The 24,800-nt window shown below is 40.8% G+C and overlaps 1 pseudogene; it reads right to left on the reverse strand.

Annotated features, from left to right (window-relative positions):
* On the reverse strand, window positions 1-24,134 carry LOC131238946 (elongation factor 2-like; annotated as a pseudogene).
* Window positions 24,135-24,800: the final 666 nt, after the last annotated feature.

Below are 24,800 nucleotides of genomic sequence, written 5' to 3' on the forward strand. Positions count from 1 at the left end.
TGTAGACAAATGAAACTCTGAAAAAAAAATAGCCACTTAGCCAACAGAGCCTGGCAGCATCTGAACCAAACAAGAACAAAAACTAAAAACCAAAAAAAAAAGAAGACAAAATGGACACCAACTTACCTACTACTTGAATCTCTCCATTGCCAATCAGACGCCTCAGAGCTTGTCCTCGAATTCAGAAAGAGGTGTCATCTGCTCCTTCAGACCCTTCCTCTTTCAGATATCAACCACCAACTACCCCTCCTGCGATCCCGCCTCCATTGGATCAGACGACATCATGTCCCAGTGATCAAACACGCATTGTGGGAAGGCCTGTCCAGATGTTGCTGCCCTCAAAGTCCCTCAGAACCTAAATGACTCAATGACAGGTAGGTATGCCTTGATGTCGTAGAGAGGCGTGCCAGGCCTCTGCATTTCCTCAAAGACATGACCACGCTTTTGGTTCAGGACACCATAGATGCCACCGAGAGCTTGTTCAGGTGCCTGTATCTCCACCAAATAGACAGGCTCCAAAAGCCTGGGTTTCTCAGTCAGCTGGGAGGCATATATGACCCTTCTTGCTGTCGGGATGATCTGTCCACTGCCCCTGTGGATTGCATCAGCATGAAGAACAACGTCACAGACCTCAAAGCATATGCCCCGCATGTTTTCTTCAGCCAATGCTCCTTCCTTTGATGCCCATTAGAACCCAGCCACAATAGAATCCTTGATTTCATTCAGGTACTGAACTCCCTTGTACATTTCAACAACCATATTTGGGCGAGTAGTTTCGGGTCTAAAACACCAGATCTTCTTGGCAAGATCCTTGTCCCACCTGAACTCTTCAGATAGGATCTTTAAGCAGGCTTTTGGGTCAGCCCTAGGGTCGATACACCCCTCGTCAATGGCTCAGCAAGCCCATCTTCCAAGGGACGGGCCTCCATGTAGAGACGATTGTGCTTGTTAGGGGACTTGCTCATTATAGTCCTGATTGACTTCTCAAGCACCGTCTCACAGAAAAAGACAACAGGATTTGAAACAAGAATCTCAGCTCGCCCCATGAAATCTTCTTGCAAGTCCTTTAAGCAAATCTCGAGGTGGAGCTCTCCACAGATTTCTGCCCCAAAAATCCCTTAAGAAACCCAGATTTAGGACATACCCCACAAACCTCTGCCCAAAACACCTGTTTTTTTAAATGTAGTAAATAACTCACAAATTGCATGTAGACCATAACCCATGCACTTAGCAGGTTAAAATTTATTCACTAGGTGAACCATAACCTATGAACACAAACAACAAATATGATAAAAGCATTTCCCACATATTTGCAGCATTGGACCCACATTTTATTGGCATCACTGTCTTCTCATTTCTACTCCACACCAAAGCTCTCATTTCCCATGAGTTTTGGAGCATAGACAATAACTTTTCATGCAACTGGGAAAACTAAATGGGGGAGCTTGGAAATGTGGCTACAAATGCAGACTAATAGGAAAGAAAGATATCCTACCAAAGCTGTAAATGAACTGTCTGATCTTTAAGGTACATAGTCTTTGACATGAAATCAATGCCTATTATAGCCTGCAGTTCATAGAGCAAAGTTGAAAGGTAAAAATTCGTGTATAAATTCAGAGTTCTCTGGTTTCCCTATACGAAAACAGTGTGGTCGGGAATAGAATCTATATACAATGCTAGAAACACTCGACAAAAACCAATGGTGGTTGATCCTCAGGCCAAGTCACATGAAATAAAGAAGCTGTTGAGCCCAATCTGGTTCAGTGCCATGGTCCCACGAGTCATCCACAGAACTTAACTAAAGATTCAACAAATTGGTTTGAGTAAATTTTTTTTTTTAAAAAAAACAACAAAAATCAGGTGGGCATAGTCCAAAAATGGCCACTTTGACCCGCTTCCTATCAGTACATTCTGCCATCTGGACTTTATGCCTTATGCCAAACGGCTTTGCTTCCACAAAATGCAGATGAGGTTCCAATACAACATTAGCTTTCCTCTGGAACTTCGATGTTCATCATTAGCCGGGTTGGATCATCCAATGATAGCAATATATTAAAGGACATGACAAATTGCTTAAATTTGATATAGGCTGTACATTTTGGCAGCTACTACATGGATATCATTAACATAGGACTCATCAAAAGAATACCATATCTGGTAAGAAGTATGAATAATGCAAAGAAAATGAATATCAGAATCAATCACTAGGATAAGAAAATCCACATGGTAATGACTATTGACATCAAGTGACATCTACCTGAAACCTAGAAAAAAGAAATTGAAGATTGCATTACAAGCCCACGTGCATACTCATGTGTGCAGAAAGAAAAACCTTGAACTCAACTAAAACGTGATTTTTTTTCTGAAGTGTACTTAAACATGAAGAGGCATCTATGGAAGAAAATGAACCCTACAAACATCTTGGTTGGATCCCGATACTTAAGACTCCATATTACACTATGTCTTCTTCTTCTTCTATTCATTAGTTAAAGCTAAGGGGAATGCCATGTTGCATTTCCATGGTGAAACAATAGTGTCACTGAAATAATCAAGTTACGAGTTCCTTGTTGGATCGACACATTGTATTAATTTTTAAGATGAAAAGTACCCACTAGCATATTCCTTCAAAAAAGAAAGAAATGAAGAAAGTAACCACTAGCATATTGCAACTTGCAACACCAACTGAACAGATATAAAAGCTCACAAAAAGCTATGACATGATAAATAAAGAGGCATTTATGGAAGAAAATGAACGAACCAAAGAAGGCACTTACAAATACTATAAATGTTCAAGTTTTCCAAGTTCAGGTACCAGATGGCCTGATAAGTTCGAATTTCCAAGGTCCCTGAAGAACAAGAGCATCATAAGATAAATAAATAAATGTGTACAGCCAAGATTTCTTTTGCGATATGCACAAAAATTACTTTTCTAAAAAGGTTAGATAATACAATATGAACCCTACAAACATTAGCAGACACTGAACTTAGCAAAAATCTAAGGTACAAGAACACCGCAGCGGCTCCAGCCCTTAGTATGAACATGAGTTTTGCTCAAACGATTCCAAAACTGAAAATATCATCAATCTCTTTGAAAATAAACCACTAAAATGGTTCCCCAAACTTTGGCAAAGAAACAGGATTAAAGAAGGTTAGTCATAACATAAGACATGGTACGAACCAATTCAAAACCATGCCTACATTAATTTTCCAATATACATATATTGGCATCATAACCAATGTTTTAAAATCCAAACACAATCTAAACTTGTTTCTGTCAGCAGTTCAGTCTCAAACGCTCCAACTACCAGCCCAACCAGTCCACCTAGCCATTGCATCTACCCAACCAATACAATCATGAACTGCACCATACAACAACTACAAACTCAACCCGGAATCTACCCAAAACTCAAGAACATTTCATCCTAAAGATTTGGAACCAAATCTTTGAGTCTCTAGGCATAGTTAATCTTGCATAAGGTGGCAAAGGATAAACTCTACCTGCTTAAGGGCTCCTTTAGAAGGATCATACATGTATTCACTGAATAAGATATGCTCAAAGATTGCAGGGCCATCCAGAGATGGAAGATCATGCTTCTTTCTAACTTTACACTTCCCTTCTATCATCTCTATTGGCACATTTAGTGTTTCTTCATTGTAATACACCTACCAAGAATCATAACCACCCTCATATTTGCCAAAAATGTCAGAAAAAAAGCAGTCCCGATTACATGAAACATCGTAGATGAGAGGGGCCTCTCAAAGAATCTGCTAAGTGTAGAGCTGGTCACAAGCCTAGCCAACTTATACAAGATCTAACTTGTAGAAGTCAAAACATAGACCAAAAATAGATAAGTAGGATAGCTAGGACTGCTTAAGTTGCTCAAGAAGCAAATTAAAAATAGATAACTAAGATGTGAGATGCGAGGCTTCATACAATCCTAGGATGGCAAGAGAAGATCAGACTAATGCATTTCAACAAACTCTAAATATAACAAACCATTGAAAATATTAAAATTAGAAAGGCACTTCCTCTTTTTTAAAGAGGCAAAAAGGTACTTTCTTTTTTTTCTTAAGGGAGAAATACTTTTCTATCAAAAGACTTAAACAATCAAGAATCCCTTATGAATTCATATGTACAGTAGGTCAATTGTTTAAATTTATAATCATACAACTAAAGAATCATTATAGAGCATCCCAGCATTGCCATGTAAACATCGATGATGCATGCAAATTAGAATTTAGCAAGTTCTAATGCCAAAGCAGAAAATCCATGGAAGCATACCGGAGACATCCCTGACAACCACTTTGTAACGATAGCAATATCCTGCCGCCACTCATATTCACACTGCCAGCAGGTGGCATCCCGTACAAGATTTACAGAACCCTGAATAATGCTAGAACAAAATGCATTAAAGGTGGAAGATGTAGCACTGAGAAAACAGACACCACGCCTCATGAAAATAAATAAACATATACCACTCGAGAATAAATAAATAAAGAAAAAAAAACTAATATAAAAAAAAAGAAGAACTCCATCCAGAGTTACAACATACCCAAAACAAACTCTTCACAATCCACATGTTGAGGTATTCTGACCATTTTAACTATCCATATTCTTTGAAGTACCATGAATAAGCTATGGTCCCATAATCACATTTCAGTGATACTCCTGACCTTTGATTTCTGGAGTCGAGCATGAGCCACAGGAAATTTCAATCTATTAAATTCATCTACACGTAGTGATGGTAAGGATCATGCATTCAATGTAAAATGCTCAGAATTTCACTTAGAACATAGGACCTGCTAGAACATAGATGGTTTCGATCATCAGACCAGCATAGCATGTGGGCCCACGAATGGAAGATTTTCAAATGCAGGTAAAAGCTGTAAATTAATTACAACCTACATTTACAGGAAATTTCAGCATCCAAATAGGCCCTGTAATCCATTTACCAGCAATTGATTTATGACTTACAGATTTTATAGCATCCAAGCAACACCTAAATCAAATCCAAACGCCCCAAAAAAAATCATCTAACACCAAAACATTAAAACCAAAATAAAAAAATGCATAGTAAAATGAGATATTACTCATAGTAAATAAATAAATAAATAAATAAAAAGCTCTTGATGGGGCAAATGTTGGTGCCGATCGGTGGAGGTGGCAGCATTGGTGGAGTATAGAGGTTGCAATAGTGGATTACAGCGATGGTGGCTGTGGCGAAGGCTGCAGTAATGGGGGCTGTCTCCATATCTGTGCAATTAACAACAATTACAAACAGAGAGCAAACAGATGCTACATAGCAGCCAATCCTCCAGCCCCATTCCAACTGTACTTGGGACCAAAATTGTTCTCTCGAATCTGGAAGGTGAAATCCCTAATTCTAAAAATTCTCAGATTCCCAAAATCCTAAAATCCCCACTTTGTAAAATCAGAAAAACCCAAATTCAAGGTCCACATTCAAATCTGTAAGCCCTAAAATCCCTAAATCCCTAAATGAGGGTCCACATTCGAATTGGAAATCCACAAATTACTAAATCCCCAAATTCATAAATCAACATTGAGATTGAGAGAGATTGAGAGGGAGGGAGGGAGAGAGGGAGAGAGAGAGAGAGAGAGGGAGAGAGAGAGAGAGAGAGAGAGAGAGAGAGAGAAATACCTCGCCTTCGTGAATCTGATTCAATCGAGCTTCAGAGAGACAGAGGGAGGTCATGATTGAGAGAGGAATGAAGGTGGTGCGTGGGTAGGGAGGGCCTTAGACCACCACTTGGCCAACGTCAGTTGTCCGAACGAGTCCCTCACCGAGGATGGGCAGGGAGAGAGAGAGAGAGAAGTGGGGAGAAGATGGAGAGAAAGCAGCAAGAGGAGAGATGTATTTCCGTGTGTGGGCGCGAGAATGAAAAAAGCAAGTGGGACCTTTTTCTTATTGGCGCGGACGCCCAATCGAGACAAATCCCATTTTTTTAATGTGCGCGGACGCCCAATCGAGACAAATAGTCATGTTAGGGGCTCCGTGTGGCCCACCATGATGTATGTCATTTATCTGTGCCGCCCATTCAATTCAACAAATTTTTTAGGGATTTCTCCTAAAAAAAGGAGGCAAATAGAAGGCTCATATGGATCACACCATAAATCAACAAAAGGCACTTAATCTCCATTGTTTCCTATGGTGTGGTCCACTTGAGCATTCAATTTACCTAATTTTTGGAGTTAATGCATTAAAATGAGGTGTAAAAATGGATGGGCGGCTTAGATTAAACACAAAAATTATGGTGGGCCCTATAGAACTTCTAACGGACCATCAATTTGTATGTGTGGTGTGGTGGGGTTGAAGTATTTAGCTACGGTTTAAATCCGTAACAAAATAGCTACGGTTTATATCCATAGCTAAAATCTTCGATAATCTGTAGCCTTTACTCGATTTTTTGGTAGTGGAAATCCAGCCATTGTCTGGCATGGACTCGGCCCATTACGCAGTCATTGTTCGGTCTATTTTCAGCTTAAAGTATAACCATTGATTGGCCTATTTTTAGCCTGAAATGCATCCGTTGCTTGACTTAGTTTCGGCACACTCAGGTGCTATTTTCAGTTTAAATGGAAAGCTACAAGGAGATGGGGGAGGACGGGTCACCTGACTCAGAGATTGGCAATGCACCCACACCTCACACACTCTCCTTACTTCCTCCTTTCACTCTCTGACTGTGAAGCTACAAGCCCCACACGCATCCGACTCAGTCCGACCCTTGCACGAACTGAGTTGGAGCAGTGAGAACTGAGTCCACTCAGCTGGCTGGTTCCTCTCTCCTCTCTCTCTCTTTCCTTTCTCTCTCTCCTTTCTCGTTTCTCTTGCTAGTGCGGATCCCAAAGCTACAGGGCCCTTTTTATAGCAGTGGGAGAGAAAGCTCTATCAGTTGAAAAAATGGCCCACATTGCAACAGTGGTGATCAACGATGGTCATACATGGGGCTAATCCAATCCTGGAGATGCATTGTGGATGCCCTAAACTATCAGAAAAGTAACTTTTCTAGTTTGGTGGGGCCCATCTCGTGATCAGGTTCAGGTGGTTTAACGAAGAAGATGAGAGAGTCATTAATGGAAACTTCCCATATATAACATATTCTTAAGATCTGGTCAGTTTGGTTGGACCAGATGAGGGCTCGGATCAATGAGAGGCCTACTTTTTGGACCTCAAATGTTAGTTTCAAATCATCTCACGAGAATATCTATTTCTCGCTATTTTCTCGTGAGATGATGCGTTTCTCATCTCCTTCTCTTCTCATCTCGAACAAGCTGCTAGGATGGCTTTGCGTGGCCTCAGGAATGGCTAGGAATGCGCCAGCACTCTCTTCCCAAAGAGGAAATCTACTTTTTGGTTTATTATGGGCAGGCCTTGCTCGACCATTTTTGGAAAAGAGAGAGCATGGATCTCCCTGGCGATGGATGGCTGGGATGGCCTGAACAGGATGATCACGGGCCACTCAAGCAGTCTCATATAGGTCCCACCTTGTGGATATCCACCATGTGCAAGGCCTTGGACGGTTGCATACCAACTTCTTCGTTCCATTGCATAGGCTTAAAAGTGTATGCCATTTTGTTAAGTTGGGTCCCATGAGACAATTGGATGGTTCGGATCACTCAGAAAGTGGCCAGGGTGGGCCACTTTAAAGCTCAAAGATCGTCAGTTTGAAATTTTAAATGGGCAGGAAGAAATTTGTTTCTTCGTTTTTCATTTTGGTTCGGTCAAAGCTGCTTTGACCGAGCCTGCCGTTCTAGTGCACATCGTGCAGTTAGGCGTGGGGTGTACACGCACTCCGTATGGGGTCCATCACAACCTTCATTATAAATCTAGTTCGTCCATTCCCCTTAGGATCCTCATGTAGGGGTCCCAGCCTAATTTGGGGTGGGTGATGAGACCTAGGTGGGCCATATCACGCCTCTTAAGCCATGTTATGGCTAATATCGTCAATCCAGTGGCCGGATCGACTTAATTCTCGATTTCAACGGTCAAAAGTGGGTCTAGGTCACTGTGGTTGCTCAGTTCATTATTTATTAGCCCTCGAAGATCAATTACTAGGGCGTCGATTCATTCTCTTACTATTAGTTGATTTAAGGACCACTTTAACTCAAGGGGATTAATCAGGGTTTCCTTCTTGACTATTGTGGGGTGCAATCGACTCCCAGGCCTCTAATAGATGGCTTCAACATTGACTGAAAGTCTCATCACGCGCATGTCAAGTTTAAGTCATCTAGTTAATCGACCTTGGTTTTTCATAGACGTAGCTTTAAGGGCTAACACCCATGCACTAGAGGTACATGGTGTTACAGTCTACCCCCTTAAAAAAAAGTCATCCTCAGAATTACCTGTGGTGTGCTGTTGAACAAGTGAGGGTATTTCTCCTTTACCTCAGCTTCTCGTTCCCACGTTGCCTCTTCTTCTCCATGATATGACCAAAGAACCTTAACTAAGGGTATAATCTTTGTCCATAAGACCTGTTCCTTGTGGTCAAAGATGTGGATAGGCTCCTCGGTGTAAGAGGTGTTGTCTATAAGCTCAATCTACTCCCAGCTAACGATGTGCGATTCGTCTGGCGTGTATTTCTTCAACATGGACATGTGAAAGACATTATGAATACCGGCCAGTGTAGTAGGTAGCACAAGGTGGTATGTTACGGCTCCCATGTGATCCAAAATCTTGAAAGGCCCAATGAACTGAGGTGTTAGCTTCCCTTTCTGTCCGAACCTCATCAAACCCTTCATAGGTGACACATTCAGGAATACATGATCGCCAGTCACAAACTCCAGGTCGCATCATGGATTTTCTGCATAGCTCTTTTTTCTGCTCTGGGCGATAAGCAAATGCTTCTAAACCATATCAATGAGTTGGGTAGTAGCCTAAACAAGCTTGGACCCTAATAAGCTTCTCTCTCCGACTTCTGCCCAACACTGAGTAGCTCGGCAAGGGTGACCATAGAGAGCCTCGTACGGTGCCATGCCTATGCTGGACTGGAAGCTGTTGTAGTATGCAAATTCTGCTAGAGCCAAGTGATCATCACAATTGCCCTAAAAGTCCAGAATGCATGCTCTCATCATATCCTCCAAAATCTAATTCACCCTCTCAATCTGTCCATCTGTTTGAGGATGGAACGTCGTGCTGAACTTGAGCTCTGTGCCCATCTTTTCATGCAACCTCTTCTAAAAGGCAGATGTAAATCTGAAGTCTCGATCTGATATAATATCCCATAGAACTCTGTAGGATCGTACGACTTCCCCGATGTATAACTTCACCAAACTATCGGTGGAATCTGTTGTGTGAATCGGGAGGAATCGAGTAACCTTTGTCAACTATCGATGATGACCCAGATCGAGTCATGCCTTCTTTGCATCCTAGGAAGGCTGGATATGAAGTCCATAAAGATGCTGTCCCGCTTCTATTCAGCTAGTGGCAACGACTGAAGGAGACCAGCAGGCTTGCGATGTTCGACCTTGATCTTCTGACACAGCATGCACTTTGCCACAAAGCCCACGTGTCCCTCTTCATGTTGTTCTACCAGTATTGTCTCTTGATGTCATTATATATCTACTACTTGGGTGGATGGCCATTTTGGAGTGATGTGCCTCTGTCATCACTTCTTTCCTCAGATCTGCATTGTTGGGTACGCATAATCACCCCTGATATCGGAGACCACCATCATCACCAATCCTCCAATCAGGCATTTCCTCACTCCTACACCTCTCTTTCATCTTAGCGAGCCATTTGTCCTGACCTTAGACTGAAATCACATGGCACATTAGGGTAGGTTCAATGGTTAGAAGAGCCACGTAAGCATCTGGCCCATCAAGCGTGAGTTGGACATCGAAGTCTTGCATGAACTCCATCATCTCCCACTCCTTGATCATCATGGTGGCTATCGTCTCGTACTTCTTCTTTCGGCTCCGTGCATCAGCCACGGAGTTTGCCTTACTCGAATGGTAAGACGTATCGAAATGGAAGTCCTTGAGTATTTTCATCCATCGATGCTGGCGCATGTTCAAGTCCTTCTACATGAATATATACTTCAGGCTTTTATGGTCGCAGAACAACTGAAATTCTTCTCCACAGAGATAGTGCCTCCATATCTTTAGGGTGAATACCATTGCTGTTAGTTCTAGATCATGTGTTGGATAGTTTTCATCATGCTTCTTCAACTGCCTTGAAGTGTAAGCGATCACTTTATCGTTCTGCATCAGTACACACCCTAGTCCCAATTTAGATGCGTCGCTGTAAACCACGAATGTCTCTCCTTCTTATGGAAGAGTGAGTACCAGCGTGGAAGAGTGAGTACTGGCATGGAAGTCAGTCTCATCATTAGCTCCTGGAAGGCTGCTTCTGTATTCTCATCCCACATAAATCAGTTGTTTTTCTTCGTTAGTTAGGTGAGCGGCCGCGCAATCCAGGAGAACTTTGTAATAAATAGCATGTAGTACCCTGCCATGCCTAGAAAACTCTAAACCTCGGTAATTGTTGTGGGATGCTCCCATTTAGATACTGCCTCCGCCTTAGCTAGGTCAACTGCTATTCCTTCCGCTTTCACGATGTGCCCCAGGAATTTCAATTCCTCTTCCCAGAACTCACACTTTCTCAGTTTGACATACAACTGATTCTCCTTCAGAGTATTTAAGACTATGAGCAGGTGTCGTCTGTGCTCTTCTTGATTCTTTGAGTAGACTAGAATATCATTGATGAATACAATTATGAACTGGTCTAGGTTTGACATGAATACTCGATTCATCAGGTCCATGAACATGGCTGGGGCATTGGTGAGACCGAACGACATCACCAAGAATTCGTGGTGCCCATAACAAGTCCTAAAAGCCGTCTTTGGGATATCCTCATCCCTGATCCTCAACTGATGGTACCCCGAGCGCAGATCTATCTTGAAGAAATATTTAACACCCTTAAGCTGGTCGAACAGATCGTCGATGCGTGACAAGGGATATTTATTCTTGATCATCACATCATTCAGTCTTCTATAGTCTGTACAAAGACGCATTGACCCGCCCTTGTTTTTTACAAAGAGAACAGGCACTCCCTAGGGAGACACGCTAGGGCAGATGAAACCTTGAGCGAGCAGCTCATCAATCTGACTTCTCAACTTCTCTAAGTAGGTTAACCCAAATCTTTGGGCCCCATTGATGTTGCATGGTCCATCATTGCCATAGACGGATGGATCTATGCTACCGGATTCGCCATATCCATGGCTGAGGGCCAATCTTTATATTATGGTTTAGATCGGTTATTCATTTATGGATCCTGCCTTGCATATAGGCCGATTATCGATGCTGATTATCGAGACTAATTATCGATGTCAATTATTGATGTCGGTTATCGATACCGATTATGAGAATGTGATAGCATAGAATCATGATACATGCTCATACGCATCATCTGCATGTTTGTTATGAGATGTGGTTGACCATTGCATATGCCATAAGGCAAGTTGTTTATGGTACTCCCTAATAGGCGGAGTCATCCCACATGAGTGCATGATATGTGCAGGATTGATGTATGATTGGATTGTGTGACTCATGCACATCACATTTTGTGATATGACTACTATATGCCTTAGCGATATTAGGGTTGTAGCCTCCACAGGCATATCATGGATATCCAGATGGGACACTGAAAATGTTTAGTTCTAGCATACGAGCGCCATAGATGTCTATGGGTGAAAATCCCTAAAACCTTGAGGCTAGGGGATGCTCCAACGACTAGACCGAGTGGATATACATGAGGGCACGATGGCCGTATACCAGTAAGTCGCGTCTCCCATTATTTCGTAGTCGGTTGGAAGGGGGTGTGACCTTACCCGCCTAAGTGAGGGGGCAATATCTAGGTTCAGTTTGACCAGCTTGAGGAATGGGTCTGCTACCGACGAACCGGGCCCGTTATTGGCAGGAGGATAGTGAATTTTCTTCCATTTACCTAGTTGTGCACTCAGATAGGGGCGGAAAGTTAGCGTAGAGTGTACTAGACCCCAGTGATGATCCTAGAGATGTACAGTACTGACATGTGGACTTATCGAGCATGAGTTGCATACTTAGTATTTTACTCATTCATTCATTCACTAGCCACTCGGGCTGGTGGTGCGTAACTAATTTGTTATGTGTACCTTTATAAGGACCAGGATTTCGGTTGGGTGCATGACCAACCTGAGATCAAGAGTTTACCACATTGAGTCTGACTATCGAAATTTAGGTATGGGATTGGTTTGGATAGAAGTCCCTTGTGATGGACCCTATAGCCTAAAATACTTCGTACTACCATCCCAACTTCACACTCCAGCTTGGTCATTTCATTCGCACCACATATTACATTATATCCTCAGTATATGATATTGACTTATTATGCTTTTGCGTCACATACCTGGATAAGGCTGATGGTAATTATGGACTTATTGGCATATTTTCGCATTGCTTTGATATTACATACTTGACACTTACTTTGCGCACACACTTACACCACCCTCTAAGATTTTTAAGCTTATCATGATAAATGCGTACAGGTGGCGTTAGGTTGCAGCAATGTTGAGCTTCGAGCATGCAGCTGTCTTCTAGAGCTTTGATTTTTGATATATGTATTTTCCTTTTAGAACTGTATTCAAATGTTTATATTAGTGAATATGTGATGATGATGTTGCCTTTGTTATTTGGGTAAAGTTGTGGTTATGCTTCTTACGAGATAAATGTACGTTGAAAAATTCTCCTTGTAGGATCTGAGGATCAGAATTTGGCATATGGGTGCCGAGAGTCGAGAATGGGGTATTATGGAGGCTGTCGACACTGGATTTGGCGATCGGAAATTTTGTGAGCCCTGTTTCTGAGTTTGGGGCGTGACACACTTATACCACCCTCTAAGCTTCTTTGTAAGCTTATGCACGACCGTTGTGTGCAGGTGATGTTAGGTTGCAGCAGCATTGAGGCAGGAGCGTGTGTTGAACTCGTGGAGATTTTGTTATTAATGTATTTCCCTTTTCAGCACTGTAATTAATGTTTATATTAGTGGATATGTGATGATGATGTTGCCTTTATGATTTGGGTACACTTGTGGTTATGCTCCTTTACAAAAAAAGGTTCACACTGAAAATTCTCCTTGTAAAATCCCAGGATCGAAATTTGGCGTATGGGCGCTGAAAGCCGAAATTGGGGTACTACGGAGGCTATCGGCACCGGATTCGGCAATCGAGAATTCTATGAGCCTGATTTTCGAGTTTGGGGAGTGTTAATACTCGTGTCTGAGCATTCTAGGTGTTAATAATGTAAAGATTTGGATGCTTCAAAATCTTACCTTGATTTTCTTTCCATTTAGATCACATCCAGTTACATTCATGAAGGTAACCATTCACGAGAGTAAAATCAACTGTATTTATTATTCCATATATTAAAAAAAATTCAACAAATTATCAAATGCCCTCTCAATGAGAGCTTATTACATTATTGAAGTTTGCAGCGAAAATAAATAAAACTAAACATAAATCTATCTCTTATTTATTTAGAATAGTCTTCCATAAGGGATTGTCATCCATGTCTTTAATCTGCACATCACTTGCATCATCTGTATGGTTGGAGAGGGTTAATGCCCTACTCATAGTGATGGTTATCCTTTAAGATTAACAATTATTCAAGAGATTTATAAAAGTAATGTAAGGGTTCCGATACGTCTCGTACTCCACTACGAGTGGTATCAGTATGCACAACCAATATATATATATATATATATATATATATATATATATATATATATGAATGCATGCCTAGTAAAGTGTGTGCGGCTTATCATACGTAGTGATCATCACAATGTGGAATATAATTCATAGAAAACTCGGCTCGCCCCGCATCCCATAATTATAGAGATTTGCCGGCGTGTCCAATACTACCATAGATTTATGTAAACACCTCAAGACGGCACAACACACGGATCAGTGAATTAGATGACACGATTTGTTAATGGAGTGACTATTTGTGACATCCAATCACGGAAGTGATGTAACACACATTGTGGATTACTTACATTGATTTGTGCACCACTACTCAAAACCCATGAAATTACGTGTTGACAAGCGGGTCACTACCAAGAGCGCATTACATTTACGATAAAATATAAGAATCACTAGATGCGACACCTCTAACACATCACTTGCACCAAAGGAAAAATAAATTGAACCATGGGAGTTTTGAAATTCTAAGACACGTGCCCAAGCCATAAAGGGAGGTAGTGCAAAGCTAAATAAATAAAGGAAAAATGTAGCAGTAAGTTATCTCAATAAAAGAGAAGAGTAGGAAATAGGCTAACTCAACAAAAATAAGGGGAGAGGAGCAAACAGCCAACTCAATATAGAGTGAAAGCATGCGTCACTCTCAAAATTAGAAAAAGGGCAAGGTTTGTATCCATCACCCACATAAATTCATAAAAATCACGCATAATTAAAATCATACCTTAATCATAATTTCCAAAAGGATAAATAATTAATAATGAAAAATCAATCAATTGCATGAAAAATCTCAGCAGCATGAAAGTATGCAAAAACAAGATAAATTATATCAACTCAAATTAATGTAAGCTTTAAAGGAATCGCTCACCTTAGCCTTAGATCTAAACCCTAGGTAGATATCCATGTAGGAAAGATTCTACATGAATCACAACATTGCTTGAGCAAGAGGGAGACACCACATATGTAGAGAAGGAAGATGATGATGGGTATCTAGGCTTCTCTTTCTCTCTCTTTGTCCTTCTCTTTTTCTTTCTCTCTCTCCTCCTTGATACGAAATTTAGATTGATCTATCTTGAAAATTCTCCTAACGGGTGCTAAAATGAACTTGATCTCAATTAACGATCCACACTTAATTATCAAGGCCTAATTTTGAAAAAAATGTGTAATCAGGATAGAAAAACAGTTGGACAAAAGTTGGACGTTGATCAATGGTGGAAAAGGCCTAAATATGAAATTTCACCTTTTGCACCAAAATGAAGGAACTGACTTTAACATTCAATAGTGTAGGATCATAGATTGAGGTCTAAATTTTGTATAACCTCATAGTCATATGAGACTAAAGTGTGGTCCAAATTTGAGTTACGATGGATGGCAGAAAGTGGTTAAATTAGAAGATCCAGATTTATTAGGAGTTGTTAAGCCTTAAAAAGATAACTTGACGCCTTAAAAAAATCCTACCAAAGTAGGGTCTTCATATTTCATACTTCATTCATATGATAGGCAATCCAAGTTGTTCATATGAAGGAAAATATCCTACTACAACTACCCACGAGGTTTCTTCACTCGATGGACACTAAAATCAACGGTTAAGGGGCTAATTTATCAATTGGTTCACTTTTACAATGATTTAAGGCTGAAATTTGATATGTATGGTTAATTTATGATACATAGGGGTGGTATAAAATTTTACATTAAACGGATCGTGAGAACCATGTGATCTAGAATTCAATGGTCTAGGTTAATGGCATTTTCATAATTGTTGATGATATGAGAGTTTTGAAAATTTTAATGGTTCTACATGGTTATAGGCGTATTTCTAAGTAATTCTTACAAAAGAACTTATATCTAAATTATTATGAATAAAGAATTATTCACCAAATTAATTAAGGGAATGTACATATATCAACCAACATAACGGATGGTCAGATGGCATGTTAAAAATAGAAAAACTTATGGTTAGTACCTTGATCATGTATATAAGTGGGTGTATGATTAGTTTTGTAAATGGATGATCACAAGTGAGTTTTTAGAGTGATCAAGAGGCAGAACATGTATACTGCTAGATTCAAGTGACTTGTTTACATGTGTAAGTTTCTTAGATTGTAGTTTTAATGGTGGGTTAAGCATATTCATAGGTGATAAACAAGATGCATGGATTAAAATCTCAATTTGATATATGTACAAGCGAATGCAGATATCATATAGTTAGTTTACTATGATTGGGTGGTCCAAACTTAAAGTAGACGGTCATATATGTTTACCTATCAATAGATAGTTGGCTGAACGGTTGGTTATGATGGATAAGTGGGAATACTTAGACATAGGATGATCTTGTTTTAAAATCAATGGTTGGATGGCTTGATCTATGGATGAAGATCATTCTCAACGGTTAGATTCATGTTGGAGAATAGATGTAAGGTTAAGATACCTAAATTGGTATCGTACACATATACATATTAAGTTAAATTTCATGGTAATACTCAAGAACTTTCAATATTCGGGAATTAAAAACTTCGGGGTGTTACATGTGGTGTTAGGCCAAAGAAAAGAGAAAAGGCCTTATATTATTTACTACGCAAGTAGAATTTTAAACTCTGCCTAAGTAAAATATTTCACTACAAAAAAGGAACTCCTAGCAGGAGTGTTTGCTTTTGAAAAGTTTAGGTCTTACTTGATAGGATCTAAAATCATAATTTTCTCTGACCATGCGACAATGAAGTACCTTGTTTATAAGTTGGATACGAAGCCCTGTTTATTACAATGGATCCTTCTTCTCTAAGAATTTGACATAGAAATACGAGACAAGAAAGGAGTAGAGAACATAATGGCTGACCATCTCTCTCGGCTTGTTTTATCAGATTCCGTGAAGATAATTCATATTAATGACATGTTCCCTGATGAACAATTATTCAAAGTCTCCTAATTACCTCGGTATGCTAATATTGCTAATTATCTTACCGTAGGTACAATTACTACTTATTGAATTGTGCAAGATAAAAAGACATTTTTCACTGAGGTATGCAAGTTTATCTAGGATGATCCATATTTATTCAAATATTATCCAGATCAAATCATTAGGAGGTGTGTTCTTAATAATGAACATTATAGTATTATTTCCTTTTGTTATTCTCATTCTTGTGGTGGCCACCTTCCGGCTGAGAAGACCACAACGAAAATTCTGCAGTGTATTTTTTACTAGCCCATTATGTTCAAGGATACACATGAATTTTGTAAAGTATGTGAGTGTTGTAAGAAATTGGGAGGATTGTGCCATAGAAATGTGATGTCATTGAACCCAATTCTTATCATTGAAGCATTTGATTACTGGGGCATTGATTTCATAGGGTCATTCCCCCAATCATTTGAAAATATATACATTTTGCTCGTTATTGATTATGTCTCTAAATGGATCGAGGCAATTCTATACCGGAATAATGACCATCGCATGGTGACTAAGTTCTTAAAAGAAAATATTTTATTCCATTTTGGAACTCTTCGAGTCATTATAAGTGATGGAGGATCTTACTTTTGTAATTGACTATTTGAAGCTTAAATGAAGAAATATGGTATTTATCATAAAATAAGCACCCCCTATCATCCTCAGACAAGCAGTCAAGATGAAATTTCAAATAGGAAAAGTAAACAAATTCTAGAGAAAACGGTTAACTCAGATCATAAAGATTGGTCACTCCAATTGACCGACGCATTATGGGTTACCGTACGACATATAAAAGCCCTATTAGAATGCATCCCTTTAGACTTATCTATGGGAAAGCTTGCCACTTGCCGGTTGAGTTGGAGCATAAAGTGTATTGGGCAATAAAAAATTCAATTTTAGTCTTGACAATGTTGACTTACTGAACAAATTACAATTGAATGAACTTGAAGGAATATGGAACGATGCATACAAGAACTCTAGAATATATAAGGACAGAATGAAAGTGTTTAATGACAGGAACATCCTTCGAAAATCTAATATACCAAACCAAAAAGTCCTTTTGTATAATTCCAGACTTCATTTATTTTTCGGTAAGTTAAGATCTCATTGGAATGACCCCTTCAAAGTCAAAACGGTTTATCCTCATAGGGCTATTGAGATTGAAAATCCGAAGAATGGTAACATTTTCAAAGTGAATGGTCATCGTCTCAAACCATTCATTGAGAAATTTGATTCATAAGATATGTCCATCCCTTTAATTGATCCTGTCTATCAGGATTGACCTTCTAATTTGATGGAGATCTATCTATCCATTTATTACTTTCTTAGGATTAGGATTAGAATAATTAGGATTTTGTTTTGCTTTAGTATTAATCCCTTATAGACATCAAAGACTTCATACTATCTTAGTGATCTTCCTCAGGTACTATCCTTCTTACTCCCTCTTCTTTTATTTTCATTGTCTCATGATATAATGCGTTGCATATTTTTTACATTAAGGACAATATATATTTTAGGTTAGGGATGAGATTTGATAAATTAAACTATTATTTCCTATGTTGAGCAAAATTTTTTTAAAAATTTCCAATATTTTCAGTTTCAAAACTCTTTTTGATGATTAGTATTCTGTGAATCTGAATATATTTGAGTATTACAATAAGATATAGAATCACTTTTGAAAATCTAAAGTCTAGTAAATTTTTGAATATGTTTTTCTAATAATTTGATTAATAGAAAGTTTAAACATCAATTGACTATAGTTCACAATCCACATCTAACTCATGTTCTTTGAAGTTTACTTGAACTCCTAATTTTAGCTTGATGATTATTGAAAGTATTAAGAACCAAGTCTGGAGATCCGTATCTATCTTAAGTATTAAAAGAAGAAGAAAGGGACCAACTAAAAAATAGTGAGATCGAAAATGGCAACCTATAGTATGTCTTTTAATGAGAAATCAATAGAGAATGAAAATAGTGTGAAAGTTGTCAATATAAAATCGAAAAGCTAAAAAAATATGTGAAAAGGAGATGGGTTCGGAAACAGTAACTTGTGTTGATCTATCCACTTTGAAGTATTAGTTATAGTTAAAATTATGGAGAGAAGGTTAGCTGTCATGCCCCAGACTCGGAAACCAGACTCACAAGGAACCCGATGGCCGATTCTAGTCGCAATAGCCTCCGTAGTACCCTATTCTCGGCTCCTGAGGCATGTTCCGATCCTAGGATCATACAAGGAGGATTTTCATAATAGTATAATCATTTTAATATGAGCATACATCCATATTTAGCCTCAAATAAATGGCTCAGGGTCTATAGGGGGCCTTTAACCATCTATAGAGAAACCCATGGGCCTACCTTAGGATCACCTAGGAGGACATCGAACCTCAACTAGTTTCCAAAAGGTAGCCCGTTACACAAATAAAGTAAGGTCTAAGGCTCAAGCGATGCATGGCCTAATGGGCTATACACAAGCCCAATTCATAGGCAAAATGGTGAGCCCTCAAGCAAGGTTTGGGCCCAACCATAAAGGTCATAAATCCATATATTGTGGTGGGCTTCATGGGCAGCCCAGTAGTTCATCCTCATGGGCAAATTTCATACTTTACATAAGTGAGTTGGGCCCCACTTTTGGCCCAAGTATAGGGTCAACTTAATGGGCAGCCAAGGGCCCAACTACTTACTTATTATAGCCCTTAAATCCATCACAATAGATAGGAGAGTATAGGCCCAAGATCAATAGACCTATTTAAAAGGATTTAGTTCACAAGGCCTAAGGAACTAGTCTTTCAATCACATGCAACATTCCATTAAAACTTAACTTGGGTGGGCCTCATATGAGCCCTAATTACACTCAATAGTACTATAAAAAATGGTAAGATAACTGATTTAAATCCTCCTCAAATCTAGTAGGCCATACTGCCCCAAAACAGACATTTATAGGTAACAATTATTGGGCTCATTACTAAATTCCAGCCCACCCATTTTCTGGGTTGGTTGGAATCCAACAACAAAAATTATTTTATAGTATATGAAATTTCTCATTGCCCACATACATAACAGTGGGTCCCACCAGATGAGAGGGGGACATACAACTCATATATCAAGTGGGCCGTGCCGTTGGAGTGCAGGCCCAGCAGCAACCTAAGACAGGGATGCCGCATGTGTAAGCAGTCCTATGGACCAGGTATTTAGCTCAAAATCTCATCCAAATGGGCCCCAATTGGAAACCATCGAAGGGGAAGATGATCGAGTCTGCTAAGGACTGCACATAGATGGATGATGGGATATACAACACATCTAGGTGGGCCCACAAAGTAGGCTGGATGCCCCAGCCTTGGCATCCCTACCTGATGGGACACTCCAGGCCGCACCGCGGGAAGTATAAGGGCCCGATGGCTCTGAAATTTTGCAAGGTGATACTTCCTTGGGTGATCATCCTGGATGTCCTAATGTGGTGGGCTAGTCAGGCCCTTTCCATGGTGTGCACAGGAGGCCATTGGCTCCAAAAATTTGTAGGTGGGTCCTACCATGGGTGTCAAATCTCACTGTAAATTTTCATAATTTTTAGATACTTAAAAGTATTTTAATAAATTTCAGAATTACAATCTGTCCAGGGTGAAATATTCTAGAAATATAATTGTCCTGAATTTGGGCCATCCAAATGGGTGGGTTCTAGGCCTCCAAAATTCCTGAAATTTGGACTTAAGGTCCCTCATCAAGCCTACAACAAGGTGGGACCCAGAAAGATGGCCCACCTTTTGAGAAAATATTTTTAAAATTTTGTTTTTATGGGACTGTGCTATTGGACTGCACAGCAGAAATTTTTGGCAGTCCACTACATTGGCGCACCCTTTTGGATGCCTAAAGGGGGTCCATTGGCCCTAAAATGGGACATAGGGGCATCCCATCAAGTGTGGACGATTGGATGTTCCTTACACATTAGGTGGGCCACCATGATCAACAACATTAGAGAGAAAAAGAGGGAGAAGGAGAATAAGAAAGAGAGATCGGCCATTAAAGAGGGATTTCGCCACTATAAATCCCCTATGCACAAATAGAGAATCAACCATACAATACTCATCTTATAGATCACGCATGCATGGACCTTCACAATAAAAATTCGAGGTGGGATGCCATCCCCACCGTAAAACAAAGGTCTAGATGACCATATAAGGGCAAAGATTATGAAATACGTCATGATGGGGTCCATGAAAAATGGCCCCATCATGGAGTGACACATGCATGAAGGATGGCCAATGGCCTCATCCAAAGGGTTAGGTGGGGCCCCCACCATGGATTGGTGGGTCCCATATATCCCAAGCATGAAGAAATAAAAGAAATAAGAGAGAGAAAGGAGATCAGCAATTGTAGGAGCACCCACCTTAAGATCACTCCTTCTTTCTTCAAGGAGTAACTCCAAAGCTTTAAGGGAAGGCCTTTGATGGTGGTGATGAGGATTAGAAGGTGGGATTGGGAGAGAGAAGAGGGAGAAGTTGCTAGAAAATGGGAAGATGGTGGACGTCCCACCTTGCAAGAGAGGGAAATGAGAGAAATGAAAAAGGAGAGAGAGGAAGGGAGAGTTATAAAGGGGTAATAATGAGCTCTCTTGCCTTGGGTAGGAAAACTCATCATGGCAAGTTGGGTGATGTAAACAAAGTTGTAGGCTTATAGGTTTCAGTGGCATCTAGAATGGGTGGTGTTTGTTTCATGAAATTTATAGTGTATGTGGGTGTTGTGCATGGGAACTTGTGCCTTGGGAGTGGTTCATATGCTTTTGTATAAAAAGTGGGCCACATGATGAAATGCTCATAACTTTGATCTATAAGTCAGATGAACGCACAAGATGCATCATTGGAATCGCAACGATGATACGAATGAGATGACATAGGTCCAGCGTCAATCCGAGTCGAGTCTATGTGACCGGACTCAAGGATGACTGCAAACACAATTCGAGGGTCGCTGGTCACCGAAATTTGACCGGTAAGACCACGGGACCAAAATGAACGAGATGCATACACACACACACACTTGTATACATGGGAACTAGGGTCAGGTCTCACAATCCTCCCCACCAACAAAGAAATTTCATCCTCGAAATTGAAAAAATCGGAATAATAAAATGCATAAACATCATCATATATATATATATATATATATATATATCTCAATCATCAATCACAAGAGAAAGCAATACAAGTAATATAATCAATCAATCATCGAATAAATAGAGATAACGCTATCTAACATCGGCCTTGCGTTCCCAAGACGCCTCGGCCTCCGAATGATGACCCCATTGCACCTTCACCAAGGGAATGACCTTGGTCCTGAGGACCTGCTCCTTCCGATTAAGATTACGAATTGGCTGCTCAATGTAAGAAACATCCTCACGGACCTCGAGTGACTGCCAATCAATCACGGGAATAGTGTCCGACCCACATTTCTGCAACATAGAAACATGAAACATGTCATGGATCGCGGACAACTCAGGAGGTAAGGCAAGCCTATAGGCCACAACACCCACGTGCTCGATAATCTCAAAAGGTCCAATAAACCTCGGGGCAAGCTTGCCCTTCACACCAAAGCGAACCATGCCCTTCATAGGCGAGACCTTGAGATATACCATGTCCCCGACTGTGAACTTGAGGGGTCGACACCGACGATCAGTAAAACTCTTCTGTCGGCTCTGAGCTATGCGCATCCTTTGCCTGATAACATCAATAGCCTGTGACGTTTGTTGCACAAGCTCGGGACTTAAGAGATGACGCTCTCCAACCTCAGTCCAACAACTAGGAGATCTGCACGGTCTACCATAAAGTGCCTCAAAAGGAGCCTGCCGATAGTCACCTAATAGCTATTGTTGTATGCGAACTCAGCGAGGCATATATGCTCATCCCAACTGCCCGCAAAGTCAATCACACAAGCTCTGAGCATATCCTCAAGAATCTGGTTGACCCTTTCGGTCTGCCCATCCGTCTGTGGATGATAAGCGGTGCTGAGACACAAGGTGACACCCACCGCCTACTGAAAGCTCCTCTAAAACTGAGATAGATGGAAACTAGGACACCGTGCAGTCTCACTATCTCCTCAATGAACATCATCATATCTTGAGTCTCGGTCTGAAACGATCAAAACTAGGACACCGTGCAGTCTCACTATCTCCTCAATGAACACCTTTGCAAGCCCGTCCATAGACCAAGAAGAACGTACTGGAATGAAATGAGCTGACTTCGTCAGATGATCGATGATAACCCAGATGGTATCGTGACCTCGCTGAGTCCTCGACAAACCTGCGATGAAGTCCATCAATACATGCTCCCACTTCCACTTTAGAACGCTCAATGGCTGCAAGGGACCAGGGAGTCTCTGGTGATCGGCCTTGACACGCTGGCATGTGTCACACTCGGCCATAAAACTAGTAATCTAGCATTTCATCCCCTGCCAGAAGTACTGCCTTGACAACAAAACAAGCCAACAAGCTCAACATTAGCGATACAAAACTATTCAGCGGGCAAGAACATCTCACCAACCAAAACGAAACACAGTAATGTCATTGGCATAACACAGCGATCTTCCCAAAAATGTCGATGCTAACAATCCCTTACAGCAGACTCTAATAGCAATCTGAGTGAACAAAATCCCTTGGATACAAAAAGGGTGCAATGCATTAAAACACAAGACTTACATACAGAGACAAGGAGAATACCCATAACGACTCCACTAATAACTAAGGGTCCTGCTGAGTCGTGCAAAATCAAGCCTGAGGTTGCTGGGGAGGTGTCTGTCTCCTCTGCATCTGCGGTCTCTGCTACTAATGTGGTCGTTGCGAAGCTCCATCCTGCTAATGGGGACACTCGTGCCTACGGTGTCCTATCTGCCCACAACCGAAGCAAACTTCGGTGAATGGTCACGAAGAAGGGATTGCTGGTTGTGCCGATGATGAAACTAATTGGGTAGAAGATGGCTCTGGCTATGCCGCTAGTAGTTGAAACCCTAAACATCTCATACGTCGATGATAATGACGTTGATAGTAGCCACTGGAATGCGCCTTCCTCTTTCGACCTTCTCCCTAAAGTAAATACACCATCATCAGGGCTTGCTGCGAAGTCAAATCTCACAAAAGGGGGCTTGCACAGTCCTGCTCTGCCTGTCCGGGCATCTTAGGAATGGGTCGATGGGCCTGAAGAACATCAGCGATGACCTGCATCAACTGCTGGAGATGCTCAGCTCCTATAGGAATCGTCAGATAAGTGGGGGTAGCACTGGCCTTTGACGGAGGTACAGGTACTGCGGGAGCCTCAGGAATAGGTATGGTAGGCTCCAGAGGGGAAATAGGAATCTCAGATGGTGGAGCAAAAGTCACTCGGATCGTTGGAGCGGAATGAGAACCATGTCCATGGGCACCATGGCCACGGACGTCACAATCATAGGCACTTCGACTAGATGACATGGTCTACAGAAAGAACTAAGGTCACGGACACCCAGGAATTAGAATCCATGAAGGCTCAAACGGAATGAGGGAAATGCACTTAGGACACTACTTGTCCTAAGCTCACAGTAGATATGTGATATTATCCCAAGTTATTACAAAATTACTTGTTATGCTCTGATACGAACTTTTGTCATGCCCCAGACTCAGTAACCGGACTCACAAGGAACCCGATGGCCGGTTTTGGTCGTAACAGCCTCCGTAGTAGCCCATTCCTGGCTCCTGAGGCAGGTTCCGATCCTGGGATCCAAGAAGGAGGATTTCCAAAACAGTATAATCATTCAACTACAAGCATACATTAATATTTAGCCTCAAATAAACGGCCCAAGGTCTATGGTAGGCCTTTAACTATCCATAGAGAAACCATGGGCCTACCTTAGGATCACCCATGAGGACATCCAACCTCAACTAGTTTGCAAAAGGTAGCCCGCTCTGGAAATAAAGTAAGGTCTAAGGCCCAAGCGATGCATGGCCTAATGGGCTATACACAAGCCCAATTCATAGGCAAAATGGTGAGCCCTCAAGCAAGGTTTAGGCCTAACCATAAAGGTCATAAATCCATATATTGTGGTATGCTTCATGGGAAGCCCAGTAGTTCATCCTTACGGGCAAATTTCATATTTTACA

Source organism: Magnolia sinica, chromosome 3, assembly GCF_029962835.1.
Source record: "Magnolia sinica isolate HGM2019 chromosome 3, MsV1, whole genome shotgun sequence".
NCBI lineage: Eukaryota > Viridiplantae > Streptophyta > Magnoliopsida > Magnoliales > Magnoliaceae > Magnolia > Magnolia sinica.